Source organism: Astatotilapia calliptera, chromosome 3, assembly GCF_964374335.1.
Source record: "Astatotilapia calliptera chromosome 3, fAstCal68.1, whole genome shotgun sequence".
Taxonomy (NCBI): domain Eukaryota; kingdom Metazoa; phylum Chordata; class Actinopteri; order Cichliformes; family Cichlidae; genus Astatotilapia; species Astatotilapia calliptera.
Window position 1 is genome coordinate 77,794,330 of NC_137424.1, and position 21,928 is coordinate 77,816,257.

General features: G+C 43.2%; 1 long non-coding RNA gene across 1 annotated transcript; it reads left to right on the forward strand.

Annotated features, from left to right (window-relative positions):
• Nucleotides 1–11,356: 11,356 nt before the first annotated feature.
• Nucleotides 11,357–13,596, forward strand: LOC145425887 (uncharacterized). The gene is made up of 2 exons (XR_013906663.1): nucleotides 11,357–12,330; nucleotides 12,462–13,596. It is a non-coding gene; the product is annotated as an uncharacterized LOC145425887 (long non-coding RNA).
• Nucleotides 13,597–21,928: the final 8,332 nt, after the last annotated feature.

Here is a 21,928-nt window from a genome sequence, read left to right on the forward strand (position 1 = left end):
CTCTGACGACCTGTTTGCTGCTGAAAGGCAGTGGGGAGAGGGGCCACTTGGGCAGTGCATTTATCGCAGTATATAATGTGTTTTCTGGGTTACAGCTGTGTATGATGTGTTTATCGGGGACAAACTAAGATTTACAAACGTGTGAAATCATTTGTGCCTCAATCCAGACACAAATAACAAAATAACATGAAGTATTTTACAAATGTGTGAATCCAAACTTGATTAAATATCATTTAAAGACACAAAAATCTTCCTGTGTCTGAAAATATTTGTTAGTTTCAGTCCCTGACAGAAAATCAAATATACCTGACACACACCTGTGTACGTGTAGTTTTGCTTTCAGTGAGTCACATTTAGTGTGAGCAGCCAAACATGATGGCAGACTGCCACAGATCACTTCTGAGGAAAGAGGAGGACGTTCAGCCTCCTCGTAGTGTGACTGCTCCAGGTTCCCAGCGACACACAGAAAGCTCTACACTCACATGACCATCATTTACAACCAGCTTGGAGCAACTTTATGAGTCAAACACAATAAAACTGAAACATGAAGCTTTGGTGCTTCAGTGAGTTTATGTTAGCATGGATGCTACACACTGCACACACACACCAACATGAAGCTTCACTCTGTGCTGTACATGTTGTACATGCTGTACATGAGCCAGAACCTTTTTAATCACAGGTCACAGACTCCTGTGATTTCAGACTCTTTGTGGAGACACTGAACACACCTTTGACCTCCACCAACACAAACAGCTGCACTAAGAAACAAACAGCGCCTGATATATATGGATGTGATTAATCTGAGAGACCATTATTGTTTCAAAGACCAACAAAACTCACTGAAACTGTGTGTTTGCGCAAAGGCTGAAATGTACATGTGTGTTATTATTTCAGATTCATGCACTGAGCTCTAAATCTGTCATTAAAGTTCACATGTAAACCAGGCTGTTTGTATCACTGCACACTTTACTCAGAAACACATGCAGACACATTCTTCTGCAAATGAAAGAAGGAAACAGAAGTGGTGCTTTATGTTTATCTCAGCTCTACAATCAGGAACGACAAAGAAATAAAGGACAAAGGATCCCAGCAGGAAGAAGAAATGATTAACTACACATGAAATCAAACACTGTGAACTCTGGACTCTGACTTCAGATCAGAAACAGATGAAGGTTTTATGACGGTCAGAGAAATCAAACTAAAGTAAAACATTAAACATCAAAACAGCACCGAATGAACAAGACAAGAAATAACTAAACACGATCCAGACGCACACTGAGGAGGCAGCACCACAATAAACTCACAACACAAACTCAAACAAGTCACAGGAAATAAAGCTGAGACAGGAACACAATGAAAACGTCCAAACAGTGAAGCAGCGATGAAACAGAAACACCTTTCAGTAATAGTCAACCTCAGAAACACAACAATCCCAGCGACCAGCACAGACACACAACTGTCTATTTCTAGATTAAAATCAAAGCTGAGTTTGTAAAAGTTTCTTCATACTCATCTTTCCTGGTTGCTTCTTTTGCAGGATGTTGGGTTCTTTGCTGTGTTAGTGTGTAAATGTGCGCTCTCTTTAATAAAGTCTCCCAGTTTATGGATACATTTTATTCTAGTCTCATTGTGTTTGAATTGACACGTGACCGCCGGCCAACACTGACAGTGTGGCTCAGCTGGGACCTGCTGTGAGCTCCTCCATCACCTCCATGCTTTCTACTGACTGAATGTGTGGCAGCTGCAGGAAACAGGCCTGTGGAAACATAAGACGCAGATGTGAAGCTATCCTAAGTGACAAAGTGATATTGTTAAAATATGTGATCAACACATAGAATAAAGACATTTGTCACCACAATTCCAAACTTTGTGATCACCCCAATTCACATTAATTACAGAAATTTCTTCTCCAATTCCTGCACATAACATCAACACTCAAAGGGATGTCACAATGTGTATCCTTCTACAGTGTCAGGAAAAAAGAATTCACACTTTAATTTTCATCCTCACTCTGCTATCCTCTCCTCTTCCTCTGAGCCTTTTTGTTAAAAAAATAACAGTAATAATACAAAAGAAAAACACACAAAAATACGAGATTGCACACAAAAATATTAAACAGCATTAGTTATTCATCTGCTAAAAAGCTCAGTTACTTCAAATTGTTCATTCATGAGAACCTGTTGTTAAGATAAGGAAGCCCTTCAGTGTGAGACAGTTTCTCCACTTTATCATCAAACCATGTTTCCCAATTCAGTAACTGTTTGTGTAAAAGAACCTTCATCCCCAGTGTTATTAGGGAATAAGGCAAACATGCCTCACCAAACATCACACACACTCCTTTGTGCCGTTCTGTTTGCCCCATCCAGATGTTTACCATCAAGGACAGTGAATACGACTGAACCTGTGGACAAATTAATAAAAAAAACATGAGCTAACTTTGATGTTAGTGCTTCTTAAAGTCTGGGGTAAAACCCAGAAGTAGCCATGTGTTTCCGCACCGCCACCATACGTCAAACACTTCTGAGCTAAATTTACAACAGAGTGATTGTTTTCTATCACATTTACCTCTGAAAGAACGACTTCATTCTCTGGGTGCTCTCAAAATGTTAAAAGCCTAATAAAATCCCTCAGTGAAGTAAAATGACCCCCAAATCCTACTTTTAGGGTGTCAAACAATGTATCAACGTTCTGTACATATGTCAAAGCAACTTACAACTGTTGTCGCTATGTTGACTAGGATAATCAGGATCTAATGCACTTACACATCAAGAACTGACATGCTAGAAAAGCAGTCTAGCTGCCATACAAAATGTACACAAGCCGACTGTACTTCCTCAGGAGGCTGAGGTCTTTTAACATCTGCAGGAAGCTCCTGAGGATGTTTTACCAGTCAGTGGTTGCTGAAGTACTTTTCTATGCTGTGGTGTGCTGGGGGAGCAGCACAGCAAAGAAGGACTCATCCAGGCTGGAGAAACTGATCAGGAGGGCTAGCTCTGTGGTCGGCATGAAGCTGGACACTCTGGTGACAGTGGCAGAGAAAAGGACACTAAAAAAACTGCTGGACATTATGAACAATGCTGGGCATCCTCTGCACACGGCCATTAACAACCAGAAGAGTCTGTTCAGTGACAGGTTGCTTCTCCCAAAGACAAGAACTAACAGACTTAAAAACTCCTTTTTCCCACACGCCATCAAACTGTTTAACTCCTCTCTGGAGGGGAGAGGGAGGGGAGACAGGAGGACAAAGGAGGGAACAACTAAGCTGTAGTGCCTCTTCACCTCACTGTGCAATACCTTTGTGCAATACCTTTTGTTAAAAGTCAACGGTGCAATAGACTTCAATACTTGAAATGTGCAATTCCCTTGTATTCTTATTCCTATTTATTCTATTTATCCCTTTCGTATATTTTATTTATATATGTCTCTGTATTCATATATGTGTATATATATAATATTCTGCTCACGCTCTGTAACTTCTGTCGGTGCTGTGCTATTGGAAACCGAATTTCCCAGAGGAACCCTCCCGAGGGATTAATAAAGTTTTATCTTATCTCTTATCTTAAGTTATTGTTAGTCAGGTAGCTGTGAAACTTGCATACTGTAATTACTTCAGTCACTTTTAATCAGGATCAGGACTTTAAAAGAATTTGTGATGTTCAGAGAGTCATGTATCATTTGCAAAATGCTGAGAAACGTCACACCAATGACCACCTTAAGTTAAAAACACACTAAACCTCTTGGGCAAAACCGGCCTGACTGTTTAGTCAAGTGTTGTCTGTGGTCCATCGCTGATCCCTTGTAGGTGGCACAGAGTCTGCTCTGCGGTCACTGAGTTGGAGTTTGGCACGCTCTTGTTGGAGGAGACCTCTCTTCCACCCCTGACTCTGTCGTTCCAACGCAGCTGTATGATGAAAGGGCAGAGCACGTCGTACACCCTGGTTGACTTCCTCAGTGTCAAACGCAGCAATCTTTCTAACCTTCTGAGTTATTGCTGTGGTTCTGAAATCTTCTTGTGATGACTAGCAGGACCACAAACGGCATCAACCTTGACCTTAACCCCTGTCTGGGTTGTCAGCCGTGCCTGGAATGGTTCCCGCTTCCCGCTAGTTCTCTGAAAAAAACTTCTCATCCAGTCTCAGTCTGGAGTTCTGCTCCTGGGATACCTCCTTTAATAGAATGAAAAACTTCTAACCATTTGGAAAGCACATCAACCATCATCAAACCACATTTTACTTCCAGTTCAGTGAACTTTACTTATAGGTTCTCAAAAGCCTTACCTGAGCATGGATGTACCACCTGTAGAGTTCTAAAACCTGTACATGAATTGTTAATCACACAAAAACCATATCCAAGGTTTTGGGATTCCAGAGAATCACAGTGAGAGCCATTAAACACAAATGAAGAAAACTTGGAACGGTGGTGAAGTTCCCAGGAGTGACCAGCCTACCAAAATTATTCCAAGAGTGCAGCAACGACTCATCCAGGAGGTCACAAAAGAACCCAGAACCGTGGCTAGGGATGCACCGATACCACATTTTCTAAAGTACTCGTACTCGTTAAGAGTCCCCCGATACCGGGGACCGATACAACGGTCTGAGAAATGTTTTTGTTTGAGTGGCGTGTAAGGGGTTAATCACAGGCGCCGAGTGCCCGCCCCCAGGCCCCGGCTGCAGCTCAGAGCGGGGGAGAAGGGGAGGCGAGACATGTCAGCCGTGTGGAACTATTTCAAAGTGAATGAAGACGACAAAACAAAGGCGGACTGCAAATTGTGCTCAGCGAAATTGTCCAGAGGAGGCTCAAAAGGTAGCGCATTTAACACAAGCAATTTAATCAAGCACCTAAAATCCCAACACGACAATGAATACAAGGAGTTTAGCCAGGCTTCTAAACCAACACAACCCACGCTGCAGCAAACTCTTGCAAGACGAGAGAAAATGTCCAGAGACAATCCACGTGCTGTGAAAATAACACAGGCAATTATTGAGTACATTGCATTGAGTGACCAGCCACTCTCGGAGGTAGAAAATGTTGGATTCCTGCGTCTCCTCCATGTTCTGGAGCCCAGATATGATGTCCCAAGCTGCGACTACATGACTGACACGGAGCTGCCTAAACTACACGAGTCCGTGAAAAAACATATCCACAGCCTACTGCAAGCCTCCTCTGCGTTTAGTTTCACCACGGATATTTGGACAAGCAGTGTTAGCCCCGTGTCGCTGATTAGCCTAACCTCCCAGTGGATAGACGAGTTTCACGCCGCAACGAGCCATTACATGCCAAACAATTCCGCGGTTCGCACACCAGCCAGGCTATAGCGCATGTGTTTGAGGAAATGCTCCAGACATGGGGTATACCTAAAACATCAGTGCATGTTGTGCTTTGTGACAATGCCAAAAACATGATTAAAGCCATGAATGACGCAGGGCTCCCATATGTCGCGCACACGCTCCAACTGGCTGTTCACAAGGGCTTATTAGCACAGAGGAGCATAGCTGATGCTATAGCAGGGGGGCGGAAAATAGTTGGGTATTTTAAACATTCCGCCTTAGCCTACTCCCGCCTCGAGGACATTCAAGGACAGCTCAACCAGCCAATAAAGAGACTGCAGCAGGACGTACAGATGCGCTGGAACAGTACGTATTACAAGCTCCAGTCCCTCATTGAGCAAAAGCGAGTGCTGGGGTGTCCGAGCACGAACTCCCTGACTATCTCGCCGCTCACCAATGGGCTCTTATGGAGACGACTGTTGCCATCCTCGCCCCCTTTGAGGAACTAACTAAAAAAGTGAGCAGTTACGACGCACTAGCCTCTGATGTCACCCCACCTGTGACTGTGCTAGTGTGACTTCTAAACAGAGAAACAGACGAACAAATTTAAAATTAAATTTTGTTTTTGTTTTTTTTCTTTTGACCCACTCATGATTACAGAATTGGAGGCTTTTCAGGGACAAACCACCTTTTTAAGGTCACCCCACACCATTTCAGTTGTATTCAGGTCAGGACTTTGACTCGGCCACTCCAAAGTCTTCTTTTTGTTTTTGTTAAGGTGGACTTGCTACTGTGTTTTGGATCATTGTCCTACTGCAGAGCCCAAGTGGTCTTCAGCTTGATGTCATGAACTGATGGCCGGACGTTCTCCTTCAGGATGTTTTGGTAGACGGCAGAATTCATGGTTCTGTTTACCACAGCAAGTCTTTCAGGTCCTGAGGCACCAAAACAGCCCCAGACCATCACTCTGCCACCACCAAGTTTTACTGTTCATTTTCTGAGATGCTGTTACTTTTACACCAGATGTAATGGGACACACACCTTCCACAAAGTTCAGCTTTAGTCTCGTCAGTCAAGATATTTTGGCAAATGTGAGACGAGCCTTTTTGTTCTTTTTGATCAGCAGTGGTTTTCTCCTTGAACTCTTCCATGATTGCCCAGTCTCTTTCTTAATGTTGAATCATGAACTCTGACCTTAACTGAAACATGTGAAACCTGCTGTTCTTTAATGTTGTTCCTGGTTCTTTTGTGACCTCCTGGATGAGTCATCGCTGCACTTGTGGAATAATTTTGGTCAGCTGGTCACTCCTTGGAAGCTTCACCACTGTTCCAAGTTTTCTCCATTTATGTATAATGGTTCCCACTGTGGTTTACTGGTGCCAAAGCCTTAGATATGACTTTGTAACCCTTTCCAAACTGACAGATGTCAGTGACTGTTTCTCAAGTTTCTTTAGATCATGGCTGTCATGTAAAGCAAAACTGAAAACACTGAACACAGGACTAGGAACTGTCAAAATAAAACAGGAAATACGAGACATTCACAAGGGTGCAGATTTGACACTGTGACATGGAGACATGACAGACTGAGGGGAGACAGAGAGGGAACATGGAGCACAGAGACAAGAGTAACTAAAACGAGAAACATGAGCACAGGAAGGGCACAGAGACAGAAACCTACAGACTAGGAAATATAAATATAACACAAGCAGAAAACAAAGGGAACCAAAACCATGAAAAACAACAAATCAAAGAATATAAGTTAAACCAGAATTACACAGACTGGCCCACAGACCCAGGACTGTGACAGCAGCATGATGTGTTGCTTTCTGAGATCTGTTAGTCTGCTTCAGTTTGTCAGTCGGCTTCTGTTGAAGTGAATTGTTGATTCAGCAGGTCAACTCAGCTTTCTAAAGAAAGTGTTAATCACAGTTAATTCATGATTTAACAAGATGGACAGTTACTTTTTTACACAGCACCAGGCTTGGATGACTTTTCTCTCTTAATCAATGAAATCATCTTTTATAAAAATTTGTTTTGTGATGTGAAACATGTAAGAGTGGCAAATGTGCAAAACTCAGGAAATCAGGCAAAGACTTTGCCACCACTGTATCATCCATTGACAAACTCAGCACCTTCTTTAACTTCTGCATCTCTAACCTCCAGTACAACAAACAGACAACACAGCATGGTCATCATCTTCCTGCTGGTCATGAAGCTACAGTGTCAGACTTTGTGGGTTAATGTCTGTGTTGATGGAAACAAAGAAGACACAAAGATGTGAGCTGTGCAGCGAGGTAGGAAACACGGGAGATGCTGTGATCATTCTGTAACTGCTCCTCTTTATTAACTCATGAATTAACTGTAATTAAACACATTTTTTAGAAAGCTGAGTTCAGTCTCAGCAGTGGAGGTGAGGCCTCTCCAGAGGTGTAGCACACCGTCAGCAGTGGAGGTGGAGACCCTTAGGAGGCTCAGGAGGAGGTCAGTGAGAGCAAAACAGTATTCCAGGAACACTGCAGTATAAGGGACCAGCAGAGGGCGGCTGAGCTGGAGGTTGAGTCGGTGGAGGCAGCACCATCCACTGGACTTCACTGAACTGTAAAGTGGTGCCTCCATCAGGCTGGGCAGCATCATCTCCATCACACATGATAAGAGCAAAAAGGCTAGAAGGCTGGTTGGATGCAGTGAGGAAGAACCTGGGGAGGTGTGGTGGCAATCAGGAGATAGTGGGTCAGATGAAGCTGGAGAGTGTGAACTTCCCAAGTCCCTGAGCCACAGCAGCAAAACATGTGAGTGAAGTTGGCCCCCCACCTTCTTCAAATCCAACAAAAGTGGTATCAAACGTTTGTGCTACGTTTGTGCTGGTTTGTGCTGCAAAAATTTTTGTTTGTGCTGCTATCATTTTAAAGATATTAATAAAAATTTCTAGAGGTCATCAGAGGTCAACCAGCCCCCCCACATTAATTAAATCAAACTAAATTGATGTCAAACGTTTGTGCTACGTTTGTGCTGGTTTGTGCTGCAAAAATTTTCGTTTGTGCTGCTATCATTTTAAAGATATTAACAAAAGTTTCTAGAGGTCAACCAGCCCCAGTGGAGTCACCTGTAATGGAGAGGACCTTCCAGATGAGGCAGGTGCAGTAGATCTCCTGGGGAGGGAGGCAAGAGAGGTCCCCACAATGCTCTCAGCTGTTCTCACTACCCGTTGTCATTTTTTCCTGCAGAACCCAATGCAGGAGTCATACCACACAGTGATGCAGCTGGTGAGGATACTCTCAACTGTGCCTCTGTAAAAGGTGCTCATAATGGGGGTTGAATCTCTTGTGCTTCTCAGTTTGCAGAGGAAGTAGAGTCGCTGTTGGTCTTCTCCACATTCAGGGACAGGTTGTTGCTGCTGTACCACTCTGGCAGATGGTTAACTTCACCCCTGTAGTAGATCTCGTCGTGGGTCAGCAGAGTGAAGAGAAGGGAGCTCAACACACATCCTTGGGGAGCCCCCCGTATTCCGTGTTCTTGGGCTGGAGGTGTTGCTGTCGACCCGTACTGTCTGCTGTCTTCCTGTCAAGAAATCTAGCAGCCCGTTATACAGCAAGGTGCTGATCCCCAGCAGATCCAGTTTGTGAATGAGTTGCTGGGGAATGATGGTGTTGAATGCTGAACTGAAGTCTATGAACAGCACTCTGACATATGAGTCTCTGGTGTTCAGATGTGTGAGGGCTGAGTGAGGGGCAGTTGAAATTCCATCATCAGTTGAGCGTTTTGACCGATATGCGAACTGAAATGGATCCAGGTTGGGGGAAAGCGATAATTTGATTTGATGCATGACTAACCGTTCAAAGCACTTAACTTAATAATGATGGAGGTGAGTTTGACAGGACGGTAGTCCTTAAAGCAGGAGATAGATGACTTCTTGGGTACAGTAATGATGGTGGAGGCTTTGAGGCATGTGGGAACGACGGCCTGACCCTAGTGATGTGTTAAAGATGTCTGTGAAGACATTTGTGAGTTCCACAGCATAGTCCGTCAGTGCTTGTCCAAGGATGTTATCAGGACCTGGAGCTTTGCGTGTACTGATTTTGGCAAGGGATCTCCACACACTGTCTGGGGATTGTGTCACCACGGTCTGTAGAGTGGGCTTGTAGTCTGTAATGGTTTGTATTCCTTGCCACTGCCTCCAAGTATCTCTGCTGTCGCTGAAGCTTTGCTGTAGCTGATGTCACGTGACAGGTTTGCCCTTGCTGTTCTTAGACTCACCTAATTCCCGGCTCTGAAGGCTGCATTTTTCAACCTTAGGAGCATTTAAACCTGACCTGTGAGCCATGGTTTCTGATTGGCCCGGACAGTGATAGTCCTGGTCTCTGTGACATCATCGATGCATTTTGGGATGTAGGCAGTGACAGTTTCTGTATATTCCTGAAAGTCTGTGGTGTTGTCGTGTGTGGCGGCCTGTGGTGGAAAAGCAGTGCCTCTGAGGACCCTTCTGGCCACACCTGTACCTGCTTACGAACTGGTTTGGTGACTTTGACCAGGGGCCTGTGGGAACCCATGGCACACCTAGATTTCTGCCTGTACTGACCCTTATGCAAAATAGGTGGAATTAAGACACAGTTCCAAAAGCAAACACAACTGATCAGTGCTGAGAGTGGTCCTGTTGCTGAGGTTGGGATGATCCTGTAATCTCTTATGAACGACCTCCAACGCTTCTATGACTGGGATGCAAGTGAAGACAGATGTAACATCTCTCTCTCACTGTACATGTACTGTTTATAAAATTAGGGAAACATAACCTGCAAAAACAAAATAATTTGCAGGACAAATGTTTGACATCAATTTTGTTCGATTTGAAGAAGGTAGGGGGGCCAACTTCACTCACGTGTGTTTGTAAGGTTGGGGAAACCTGCAGTCAGCTGAGACTGAAGAAGTCACTTGGATGAGTGACGAAACGTTTCTCCAGCTGAAAATGTCCAGATGAACAGAATCAACCTTTTGGGATTTACTTACCTGGATGATTAAGCATGCATCAAGACGTTATTTTATTAAAAATTTTAAAATGTTAGCAGCACAAACAAACATTTCCATTAATATGGGGGGGCTGGTTGACCTTTGATGACCTCTAGAAATTTCTATTAATATCTTTAAAATGATAGCAGCACAAATGAAAATTTTTGCAGCACAAACGTAGCACAAACGTTTGACATCAATTTTGTTGGATTTGGGTAATGTGGGGGGGCTGATTGACCTTTTGACCTTTACATTTTCATTAATATCTTTAAAACAGAAGCAGCACAAACGACAGTTTTAGCAGCACAAACCAGCACAAACGAAGCACAGTTGATTGACACCCATTTTGTTGGATTTAATTAATGTGGGGGGGCTGGTTGACCTCTGATGACCTCTAGAAATTTTTATTAATATCTTTAAAATGATAGTAGCACAAACGAAAATTTTTGCAGCACAAACCAGCACAAACGTAGCACAAACGTTTGATACCACTTTTGTTGGATTTGAAGAAGGTGGGGGGGCAACTTCACTCACATCAGCAAAACATCTACAAGCCATCATTGTTCCAGAGTCTCCTCACCTCAGTCTCAAGTGTATATTTATTCTTATTATTCTTATTCTTCCCATTTTTATTGTTGTTCTTTTGCACTGAATGGAACTGGAGCCTCATCGTCTCGTGTCTCTATATACTGAACTGTTGTTATGGCCCTGGGCCAGCTGTGTACTTTTGTTGTGCTGTGTCAAGTCAAGTCAACTTTATTTGTCAATTCTGCCACATGTACAGGACATACAGAGAATAGAAATTGCGTTACTCTCAAACCCTAGTGATTAGAAAAATGCAAATAAAATAATTAAAAAGTAAAAATTTAAATAAATACAATACAATTTTACGTATAACAAAAAAAGCTATGCAATATACAATATACAATATACAATATTCAAGTAAGGAGGCATAGTGGTGCAAAATAGGCAAATAGTACAAATGGAGATTAAGTAGTATACGGTAAGAGATAGTGTAACAACAGAGTCTTATGAGGTAATGGCAGTCCAATGCTCCACAAAGTGACTGGAGCAGGCCAGTGAGTGCGTCAGAGAGTGTGTGTGTGTGTGTGTGTGACAGAGTTCAGTGAGACCGTGGTGGAGAAGAGGGGAGAGGGGGGCAGAATCGGGAGGGAGTTAAGCTTCCTGACAGCCTGATGGATGAAGCTGTCAGGAAGCTGTCTTTAAGACTCCACAGGTCCTTCCCGATTGGAGAGCTGGCGGCGGCTCATTGGTTCCTGATCATGTGGCTCTTTTCAAAATCCCTCACCAGCAGTTGTGCCGGGGCAGCCACTGACAGCAGCAGTAGACCTGACCCTGGCTTTCAAAACCTGTAACCTTCGTGTTTGAGATTCTCGTGACTCACCGAGCTTTGTATATAGTGTGTACATTAGTTTTCATTGTAAATAGCACTGGAACAGAAGGGGTGAGCTGTAGTGATGTGATGTTCTGTATCGAGGCTTCGAAGCTTGTGTCGAGTAATGGAGGGGGCGTTTCCGCGAAGCGCGTATCGAGGCTTGCTTCATTTATGGGAGGAGCTGAAAATGATGACGTCCGAAGCCTCGCTGCCCGGCTGTACCACGTGACTGGTTCGTGAAGTGGTTCGAACTTTGCCGCGAGCTATGACAGCGATATAAACCCCTCAGACTTCATTCAAAATGTGGGTGTTTGATGGAGAGTTGCGGTTAGAGAGAGTTTGGAGACCGTTTGGAGGTTTATGAGAGTGAGGAGAGAAAGTCAGGAGAGAATGGAGCCAGCTAAGAAGAGGAGGATGTCCTCCCCTGTGTGGGAACATTTTGATCTTATTCCTCCCAACAAGGTATGTAAATTTCTACAGAAGATGTATTTCCATGATACTGATGGTGCAATAAAACCTATGTTAAGCTGTCTGTACTTTTGTACAAGGTGAAGTGTTTGCTATGTGCCAGGGAGCTGGGATATAACAACAACACCTCATCCATGCTTAGGCACTACAGAGCTTTGCATGAGAATAAGGGGAACACCGATTGTGGAGCAAGACCAGGTGAGCCATCAAATGCAATGATAATACAGCATGCAGTAATGTTACTAAATGATATAACAATATTATACAACTGTTATAAGTTACGTGTGTGATATTTATACTTGTGCTTTGTCTTTATTGTCTTTCCTCAGGAGAACAATCTCAAATAGATGAAGACCTGGTTACCATGGTGATTGAGGACTCACAGCCAGTTAGCATTGTGGAGGACAAAGGATTTAAAAGATTTGTTAAATCATTAAATCCCAGCTATGTTCTCCCCACTAAAGGTTATAGAAGCAGTGAAAATTTAGTTTTTACAGAATAAAATGTGAACAGGCAGGACTGAGGCTCAAAGCCTCAGTGTGTAGCTGTCCATACCTCAACGTTACAAAAGCACAACCACTGTCCACACCCCAACCACACCTCACCTCACAGTAAATGATCATTTCCATTTTAAGCATTTCCAAATGATCATTTTCCATACTGCCAGTATAAATATACACAGTATACTGCCATCACTACAATATACATGTTTTACACACTCCTTTTGTTGTTGACATTTACAGGCTGTGTGCAAAAGGCCACACTCTTCAAATTCATGCCAACTACTATTTTTACGTCCAGTAGGTGTCCTGCTAGAGCAAATGAAGCTTCAAGAAGCTTTGCACTGGGATGAACCAATTGGATGAAAAGCTTCAGTGCTTCATGAAGCTTCATCTGCCCATCACTAGTGAGCTGCCTTATTATTTTTTCCTTGTACTGTTTTCTCCTGTTTATTTCAGTGAGGGAGTGTAGCGTTTGTCTTTGGTTTTTGTTTCACATAGGGTTTTAGACAACACCTCCTCTCCTGACTTAGCTTGTTTTGTTTGTTATTTTGGCCTTTGTTCACCCAGGAGTTTCATTTTTCAGTGCAGACAAATAACTCTGCAGACTCTGAGGCTGCAGTGACAGTTGATGTGTGGACACATGGAGGTTTGTAATGTCTATTATACTCCCTAAAGGAAGTGCCCCACCTATTTTAATGGTTCAGCCCAGATAATGTTAGCTGGGGGAGTTCAGCTCTTAGTTTTATCATCATCACATGTTCTTTATCCGTCTCCACAGCAGCACAAACTAACAGTTTGTAGCCTCAGTATCTGAATTATTTCTCACATGTTATCTCACCATGTAAACCACAGCAGCCACTGGGGACATTTACACACTTCTTCTTACAACCAGCAGATCTTACAAACACAGTTTATTAGAAAACATGTTTTACCTTTGACTGGTACATAAATATGAACATTTCACAGGTTAATGCTGGGAACACGAGACCGAACACCATCACAGACTTTTGATATGATATTAACAGAAACAGGCTCTTTGTAAAAAAGTTCATCTGGATTTGAACAGAGTTTCATACGTCGGGAAAATCAGGCTGAAGTTTTCTGTATTTAAGCGTTAACATGTATGAAAGCAGTCTGATGGTTTTTAAAGAAAGTGTCTCGTGTAGAGCTGCAACGATTCATCGAGTGATTCCAATAATTCCATTATAAAATTCTTTGCTTCCATGTTTCACAGACCTCCAATAGAAACGTGTTCATGAGCAGCGTGTGAATAAAAGTCTGAGCACATTAAGCCCACACAGCCTCCAGTGTTAAACACAAACACTGATAACAGCAGCAGTGATGATGATGTCACAGTTTAACGTGGAGGCGGAGTCTGTTTACACACTAAAATAATGGATAGCTGCAGGCCTGGTCTCGTGTGTGAGAAGCTGTAAATCAAATATCTTCTACCTGCAAAACTCCTTCAGTTTTATTTCTACAGCAGCAAATGACAACAACAGTCACCTGCAGGAGTTTCTACTGTAAAGTAAAGACTCGACAACAACAGAGAAACTCCACCAATCAGACCACCCCCCTATGAGAACGGTGACGGTGGATCATCCTCGTGTTCTTACAGCGTGGTTACAGCGTGGCTATGAAATCTCCACCATGTTAAAGAGTTTTTGGACACTCGATGGGAAACTGCCCGCTCAGGCCCAGCAGTTTGCTTCAATGACCTGGAGAAGAAGCAGGAAATCCTCCAAGGTTTCCAACATGTTTCAGTCCTGCAAATGTGCAATACTACCTGCTGCATTATGAGCTTCAGTGATGAGCACAGCAGTGGACTCAGTGAGTGTTTCCATCACATCCAGGCCCAGAAGACTTGGAGGAAATGAAGATTTTGTTCTTCCACTTATTTCCTGTCATATTCTGCACTTCTTACTTCTTTCAGCTGCCCATGAAATAATGAAACTTTCTGCAAGAAAGACAATAAAGATCAGTTTGATGGTCAACATGAAGTTTGTTTTTGTTTGACAGCATCAGCTGTTGCATCAAGTAAGGAGTCAAAGGCAGCAAAGAGCTGTTTGTGTTTGTGGATCACTGCGGCTTTATTCACGTGTCCTCTCTACAGAAGCTCACTGGCTGCTGGGAGGACCCGGACATTTCCCTCTGGGTTGTTCGGCTCTGTTGGAACTTTGAGGAAGAATAAATGTGATAAAAGCTGGTCTCTAATAACTCTCTCTGTCATGTTCAGTATATGTGTGCGTGCTGTGATTGGTGTTTTCCCTGTGAGTGTTTGATGTGACACCTGGAGCTTTAGCTCACCTTGAAAACACAGGTTATGTTTGTGGTAGCGTGTGTGTGCGTGTCGTTCTGTGTGTGAACACGACAGCTCGAATAGTTGTGAATGAACTCTGATCAAACTTTGTAGGGGTGTAGAGCGGGCTCATGTTAAACATCTGTTCACATCTGGCTCACATCCACCCAAGTCTTCAAGGTCGACTTCATGATTTATTGATGGAAACTGAGAAAAGCCTCAAACTTAGAAAGCAGGATTGGAACAAGTGTGCTGTGGATCATCAACATGTAGAAAGGAGCACATGAAGATATCAGCTCACATCTGACCTCTGACCTCACTTCAAGGTCAACAGATGGATCTGAAGGTCAAAGTGATAATAATGCTCTTTAGAGCCATTTTGGAGCTCTGAGCTCTTCAAGGTCAAATGAGGTCAAACTTCCATCAAATGTCTCGTGTTTCAAACTCTGTTTATAATTCTACTGTCTGTGTTTCTAATGGAACATTTACTTTATTAAACAATGAGATAGTGACATGTTCTACATCCACATCAATCACAACCATAGGAAATGTCACATAGATGTGCTTGTGTTGTGTCCATGATGATGTTAACAAACAAACTGTGACAGAGCCTCAGACGTGATGAAGACGCTGAATCAGCAGAAAGAGCAGAGCAGGAAGCAGCAGCATCCACACAGGTGTGTCTCAGGTGAGTCCTGCTCCCACACTAAACACATCCACATCATATTAGCATGTGCTAACATGTGCTTCTGCTTTATTTCAGTCTGACATGTTTCCAGTCAACATGTCTGCTGTGTGTCTCTCAGCACTTGCACTAAATCTTCCCGTGTGTCTGTGATACTGCGTGATGCTGACAGACTGTAACGTCAGTGAGTCTGTGAGCATCTCTGTCACCTACAGCTTCCCTGTGGAGCTCATTTCAAATGCTCAGGTTTACACTCAGGAACAGGAAATGCTGCGTCTGCAGTTTGTCTCCTTCAAACTAAAGCGTCTCAGACACGAGCAGCACGTGAGCACAAAGATGTTTGTGGTCACGTGGTGGGCACGAGGAGCTCTCAGTGAGTTTGGAGCTGAAACATCTTTGACTCCCAGAGTGTGAAAGTGAAACAAGCAAACGTGGATATTTAGGAGCCTCAGACGGTGTGATGATGATCATGAACCCAGGAAACAAAGAGAGAAAAGAACAGATTGGAGATCAGAGCTGAACACACACTTTTTTAAAAGCATGCAGGAGCCGTGAGGACGAGCACGATTCATTCATTCATATCTGCACTGTGATCTGAACTCTCTCTCTTTCTAATCTCATGTCTGAAGGTGAGAAGGACACGACTCCCTGACAGAAAAGCTTCTTTTGTTTCTTCTTTTTATTTGAGATGTTTTTGGGACGACAGCTGAACGACTGCAGGTAAGTTGTGTTAGCGCTACTTTAGCATCTAGCTAGCCCTGCTGAAGAGCAGCGAGCATAAAGGGAGGAACGTTTTTGAAGTGTCAGCTAATTTCAAATGCAGCGTTTCTATCAGCTCAACAAACATCAGCAAACACACAAACTGTTTGTGTGCAGTTTGTCTCACAGTGTGTTGCAGCCAAAGGTCCAGCTGCTGTATTTCACAGGGTGTCAGGGTCCTGGGACTGGGCGACCCAGGATCCCTGAGCAGTCATGTATTTTTTTATTATTATTATTATTATTATTATTGTTGTGTATTTTGGTGTTGCTCCTCCTTCCCTGTGCTAGTGTGTATGTGTGTGTGTGAAGGAAATTGCCTTCCCGGGTTTCCTCCGTGGCGTGAGCGATAAGCAGAGTTCTGTCCTTTCCTTCTAAGATTCCTAATTATTTAAAGTAACACTCAGGTATGCCATTCAGCGTGTTAGTACGAGCTCGGGAGCAGCTTGGGAGAACAAGAAAACAGAGACTGCTTTAGGTTGCCTTCCCAATCGACTCAAAGGTTTATTTGATACACAGCAGTTTATATAGATGAAAAAAGGTTCGTGTGTCAGCTTTCCCAGTTCAAACCGGTACAGACCAAATAAGGAAACGTCTTCCTGCCTTCTGAGCAAAGTATCCCTTGTGTAGTTTATCAGTTCAGCTACAATTTATGATCATCCCAGCAAAATACACTCCTAGACATAGGATACAGAGTTCTTTCATCAGTGAATTCTGAAACAAACCACCTAGCCTTTAACGAGCCTTTTCCAGGAGATAAAGAAAAAGGGAGGATGGGAGTAAGGAAGTGGTCTCATCTCTGTGGTGTTTTCGACCTTGAGGTACCAGCTTGTGAGTCTCACATTAATTCTTGGGTCACAGAGAAAGAGAAAAACAACTAGTAGATGGGCCTTATTGAGCAACTCTTTTCTGTATAAAACAATCTTCTGTAAATGCTAACCGTGGTACTAAAATACCTAACAGTTCCCCTCTTTTATTATTTTTTAAAAATAATAACTCAAATAGAAAGGAAAAATCACAAATGTAATAACATAATATAAAAAGCAAATCATAAAATGTAATAGTTCACAACCTAATGTTCAATATACACATCAGGAACATCATTGATGACATCTGACACATAATCTGGGTCAATTTGTGCCAATTGCAAATACATTGAAGTAGCTGTACTAGTAGCTATACGGGTTATCATTGAACGTACACAGGGTACCACACAACAGACAATAATCATCAAAAACATGCTGCAACGGTTACAAAGGCTACAATTAGTTCCTTCCATCTTCCAAACGTGTCCTGTAGCCACTTATGTAGCCACTGACCGTGACCTGTATTGGCAATTAGTTCTATCTGCAATGCTTCCAGTCTATTCATAGCTTGTGTGAATGAACCGTTAGGAGCGGTATTATTGGGAATGAAAGTACAGCATACATCAACGGTTACTAAACCACAGGTACCGGTCCAATTAACAGGTAAAGCTAATCTAAGAGTATTATTGCACAACCAATAAGCATGTGGGATTGGTCTAGTTAGGCGCGTGACCACGTGTGATTTAACTAACTCCCCCCAGTCAGTATCATTTAAGACACCCTCTGGGGGAACAATGATCGATTCTCTGCTCGAACTTGAACTGTGTGTGTGTTCCTCCAGATATGATACAACTTCAGCCACAGAGACAGCTAGCCATGTCTCATTACAGCGTGCACCTGGGGAGTCAGAGAAGAATGTATAGTTATCCTTTGTATAATCTATGTGTGTGTCTGGGCCAGTTAACTTTAATCTGCGCAGACATATCATACTAGTATTAAAATGGAGAGGGATCTGTCCTAGGGGTAGTGAGGGCTTTAACCTATTCTTAGGGCGTTTCATTGGGGCGCAGGTCCCTGCGGTGTCATTAGATAACTTCAATAATTCGCCTAATGGAGTCTCAGGGTTAGTTGGTGTGTGTGTGTGTCTAAGTAAGCAGTCGAGAGGGCTCAGAGTCAACTGTAAAGTGTCTTTAAAGAGAGCATTATCTCCGCTGATTTTCTCTAGTCCCTCAGTGAGGGGGAAACCGGATATGGGGTATCCTACTATTACCTGTTCTGGATCAGCCTTTGAACAGACATAACAGTTACTGTTTCCTAAATCACGAGCGGCTGTTCTGGCATTTTCATACCAGGCGTTAGCTCCTGTTCTAGAGGGCGCATAAGATGGTTTATTAGTGGCGTCTATGTTGCTATTTACTGATTTTAGGGAACGTAATGAGTGCATTAAGTAGGTGTCTTGCAAAATGGAGCATGAGGTATAGTCAGCAAAATATGACCTGCAGAAATGTGAACATGGTTGCAGTTTACAATACAAAATAGCAAAGAGAAATCCTAAGGTTAATGCGATAGATATGATAAATAACCTAAATATATAAGACGATATATAAGAAAAACAGTTCTTCAGTTGTCTTCTGGCCTGGTCCCAGGTTCGAGAGACATTGAATAAGCGTCGTATGATGACAATGGGCATTTCATTTTCTCCATTATCAGGATGAAATGAGTCTGGCTTTATCAGGTTAGACATCATGTGGTACTTTTGGCTTTCTGTTCCTGCTGGATGTTTGAGTACCTTGTTGTTGTTCTTTCAGACGTTGTGTGTTAATCAGTGATTGCGTGTGTGCACTGGATCCGGGCGCTGGCTCGCCTGAGATGTCATCTACCCGTGTGTGTTTATTTGCTCTAGTTCCGGGCGCTGGCTCGCCGGAGATGTCGTCTGCTTGATCCGACGCCTGAGATGGTCCGATTGGGCTGGTCTTAACCCTGCTGGCATGAATCCACTGAGGTTGTCCGTCTGTGAGGATGCTGGTTCTTCGTCACTGCCAGTAAAGCCTGGGGGCTGGAAAACGCGGCCTCCCAGAGTGTCCTTGGTTTTAGTGGCTTCTCCAACATGCGTCTCCTTGTCTCCACTGGTGGAACTGTGGAGGGGAAAAGCTGAGAGAGACAAACTTTCTGATAGTTATTATTCAGTTTTTCTACCAGGTTGTGAACATCAGTGGACAATGCAATATACATCACCTTCTACTAGCGGTGCCCCTCTGGAAGCTGACCATGGTCTTGGAAATAGTCTTATTTCAAATGGAGATAATTTGGTTACTGCAGATTGAGTCATTCTAATCTCACACAGGACTTGAGTAAGTAATTTGACACAGGTCATTAAAGTTTTAGCACACTTTTGAATTACTTCTAATGTGAATGAAGATCCTCTATCACTGTTAATCTGGTGAGGTATTCCGAATCTGGGTATTATTTCATTGCTCAACTTTTGACAGACTACTTCTGCAGTTTCTTTTGAGGTTGGATAAGCTTCTACTCATTTACTAAATTGATCCACTATTACCAGTAAGTACTTGATGCTTCCTTGTGCTGGCATATGTGTGAAATCAATTTGTAATGTATGAAATGGAAAATCTGGTTGTGGTAAATGCTGATGTTTTACTTTTGGTTTTCCTACATTAGTTCGCGCACATGTTAGACAGGTTGCTAATATGCTTTTTACTGCATGTGATGTTTTCTCAATTACAAATCTTGATTTTATTGCCCCTATTACCCCTCTTTGTCCGACATGACTCACACAGTGAAAATGTCGGGCAAGGACTGGCATCAGGGAATATGGGAGGGCAATCAAACCCTTAAGATTTTGTATAAGCCATCTCTGTCATCTAAGGTACAGTCATTATTCTATGCAGAGGCTTGCTCTGGTATAAATTTTAAATCAACATTTGTGTCTAAATAGTCTGGGAGTGTAACAAGTGGCAGCTGTAGGGGCACAGATAATACTTCCTGCGGAGGTGGGAGCTGTGATGCAGCTGCAGCCTTGGCTGTCACGTCTGCTAAAGCATTACCTGTTGCTTCGTCTGTGTCAGCTGTACTGTGTCCTTTCGTTTTTACAACTGCAATGGCCGATGGCAGCTGTATAGCCTGAAAAAGTCTTTGAACAAAATCACAATTTAGCAATTTATTTTCCATCAGCAGATCTAAATCCTCTCTGTCTCCACAATGTGCCAAAGTCATGCACAACGCCAAATGCATAGCGGCTGTCTGCGTAAATCGTCACATGCTTATCCAAATGTAGCTCACAGGCGCGTATTAAAGCCATGAGCTCTGCTTTTTGTGCTGAGTGAAATGGTAATGAGTGAGCCTCTAGTATGATGTCAGGCACTGTTACCACTGAATAGCCACAAAGAAATGAGTTGTCACTCGGCCTTGAACAGGACCCGTCCACATAAACCGTGGCTGAGTCTGGGATAGGTGTTTGCTCTAAATCTGGACATGGTGCTGTGGATTCCTGTATACGTGTCATGCAGTCATGATCGTCAAGCCTGTCTGAGCCATCCTGTCGGTCAGAAGAACACAGCATAGGATCAATAAATGTGCTGGCGAACCAGGTGTGCTGCTCGCTTTTATGGTGAGATTTGCATATGTTGTGTAGTTATGTTTGCTAGAATGGTCGTGACCTGGTGATTGGTGTGTAGAATAGTGTCATGTGAGAGTGTGAGCTTCTCGCAGTCCCTTATCATGATAGAGCAAGCTGCTACTGCCCTCAGGCAGGCCGGCATTCCTGAACAACTCAGGCAGCACCTTTGAGTGGCGGAGGTCAGCGCTCCCTTTAATGCATTGAAAGAGACAGTCATTTCTGTGGATCACAGTATTCGAGGAGGCTTGTCTTTTTTACAACAGTCACGCAGAATGTGGTCATGAAAAGAACAGTCTGGTATGCACTGTCTGCAATAGTTCACCATGCCTAGGAAGGACAACATTTCCTTCTGTGTAGTGGGCCGAGGGACAGAGGTCACAGCTTTGACCCTGTCTGCAGTCATGGAACGTTCTCCGTGAGACAGTGTGAATCCCAAATATTGAACAGAAGTCTGACAGTACTGCATTTTCTTTGCAGATGCTTTGTGGCCAGTCTTTTGGAGGTGCTGGATAAGCATGTGTGTAGCAGTTTGACATAGTTTTTCACTTTCAGCACAGAGGAGGAGGTCATCCACATGTGGATCAGGGTGCAGCCCTCAGGAGGAGTAAAGCTGTCCAGGGTAGCACGGATCACCATTGAGAAAGCAGCAGGGCTGTCTATCATGCCTTGAGGCAAACGAGTGCAAGTGTACTGCTTATTTCTATGTGTGAATGCAAATAACGGCTGTGTGTCTTCATGCACAGGTCTAGAAAAAGGAGCGGAGCATAAATCCACCACGGTAAAGTGTGTATGCAATGCATGTCAATATGCTGTGAACATCTGAAACGAGAGGTGGCAGAGGAATGTTGACTGCATTAATTTGCCTTAAGTCTTGTATGAAACGCCATACGCCAGGTTTGTTAGGCTTTGGCACAGGATTGACAGGAGTGTGGGCTTTATTACTCCTGTAGTCAATAAATCTCCTATGATGACATCTAGAGCTGCGGCTTTTTCCGTGGAAAGGGGACATTGCCTGACATATACTCGCTTTTTGTTTTAATAGGTGTACGTGATAAAGTGTACAGTCAATAAATCCTATATCATTCTCACTTTTTGACCACAATGTCATATTCT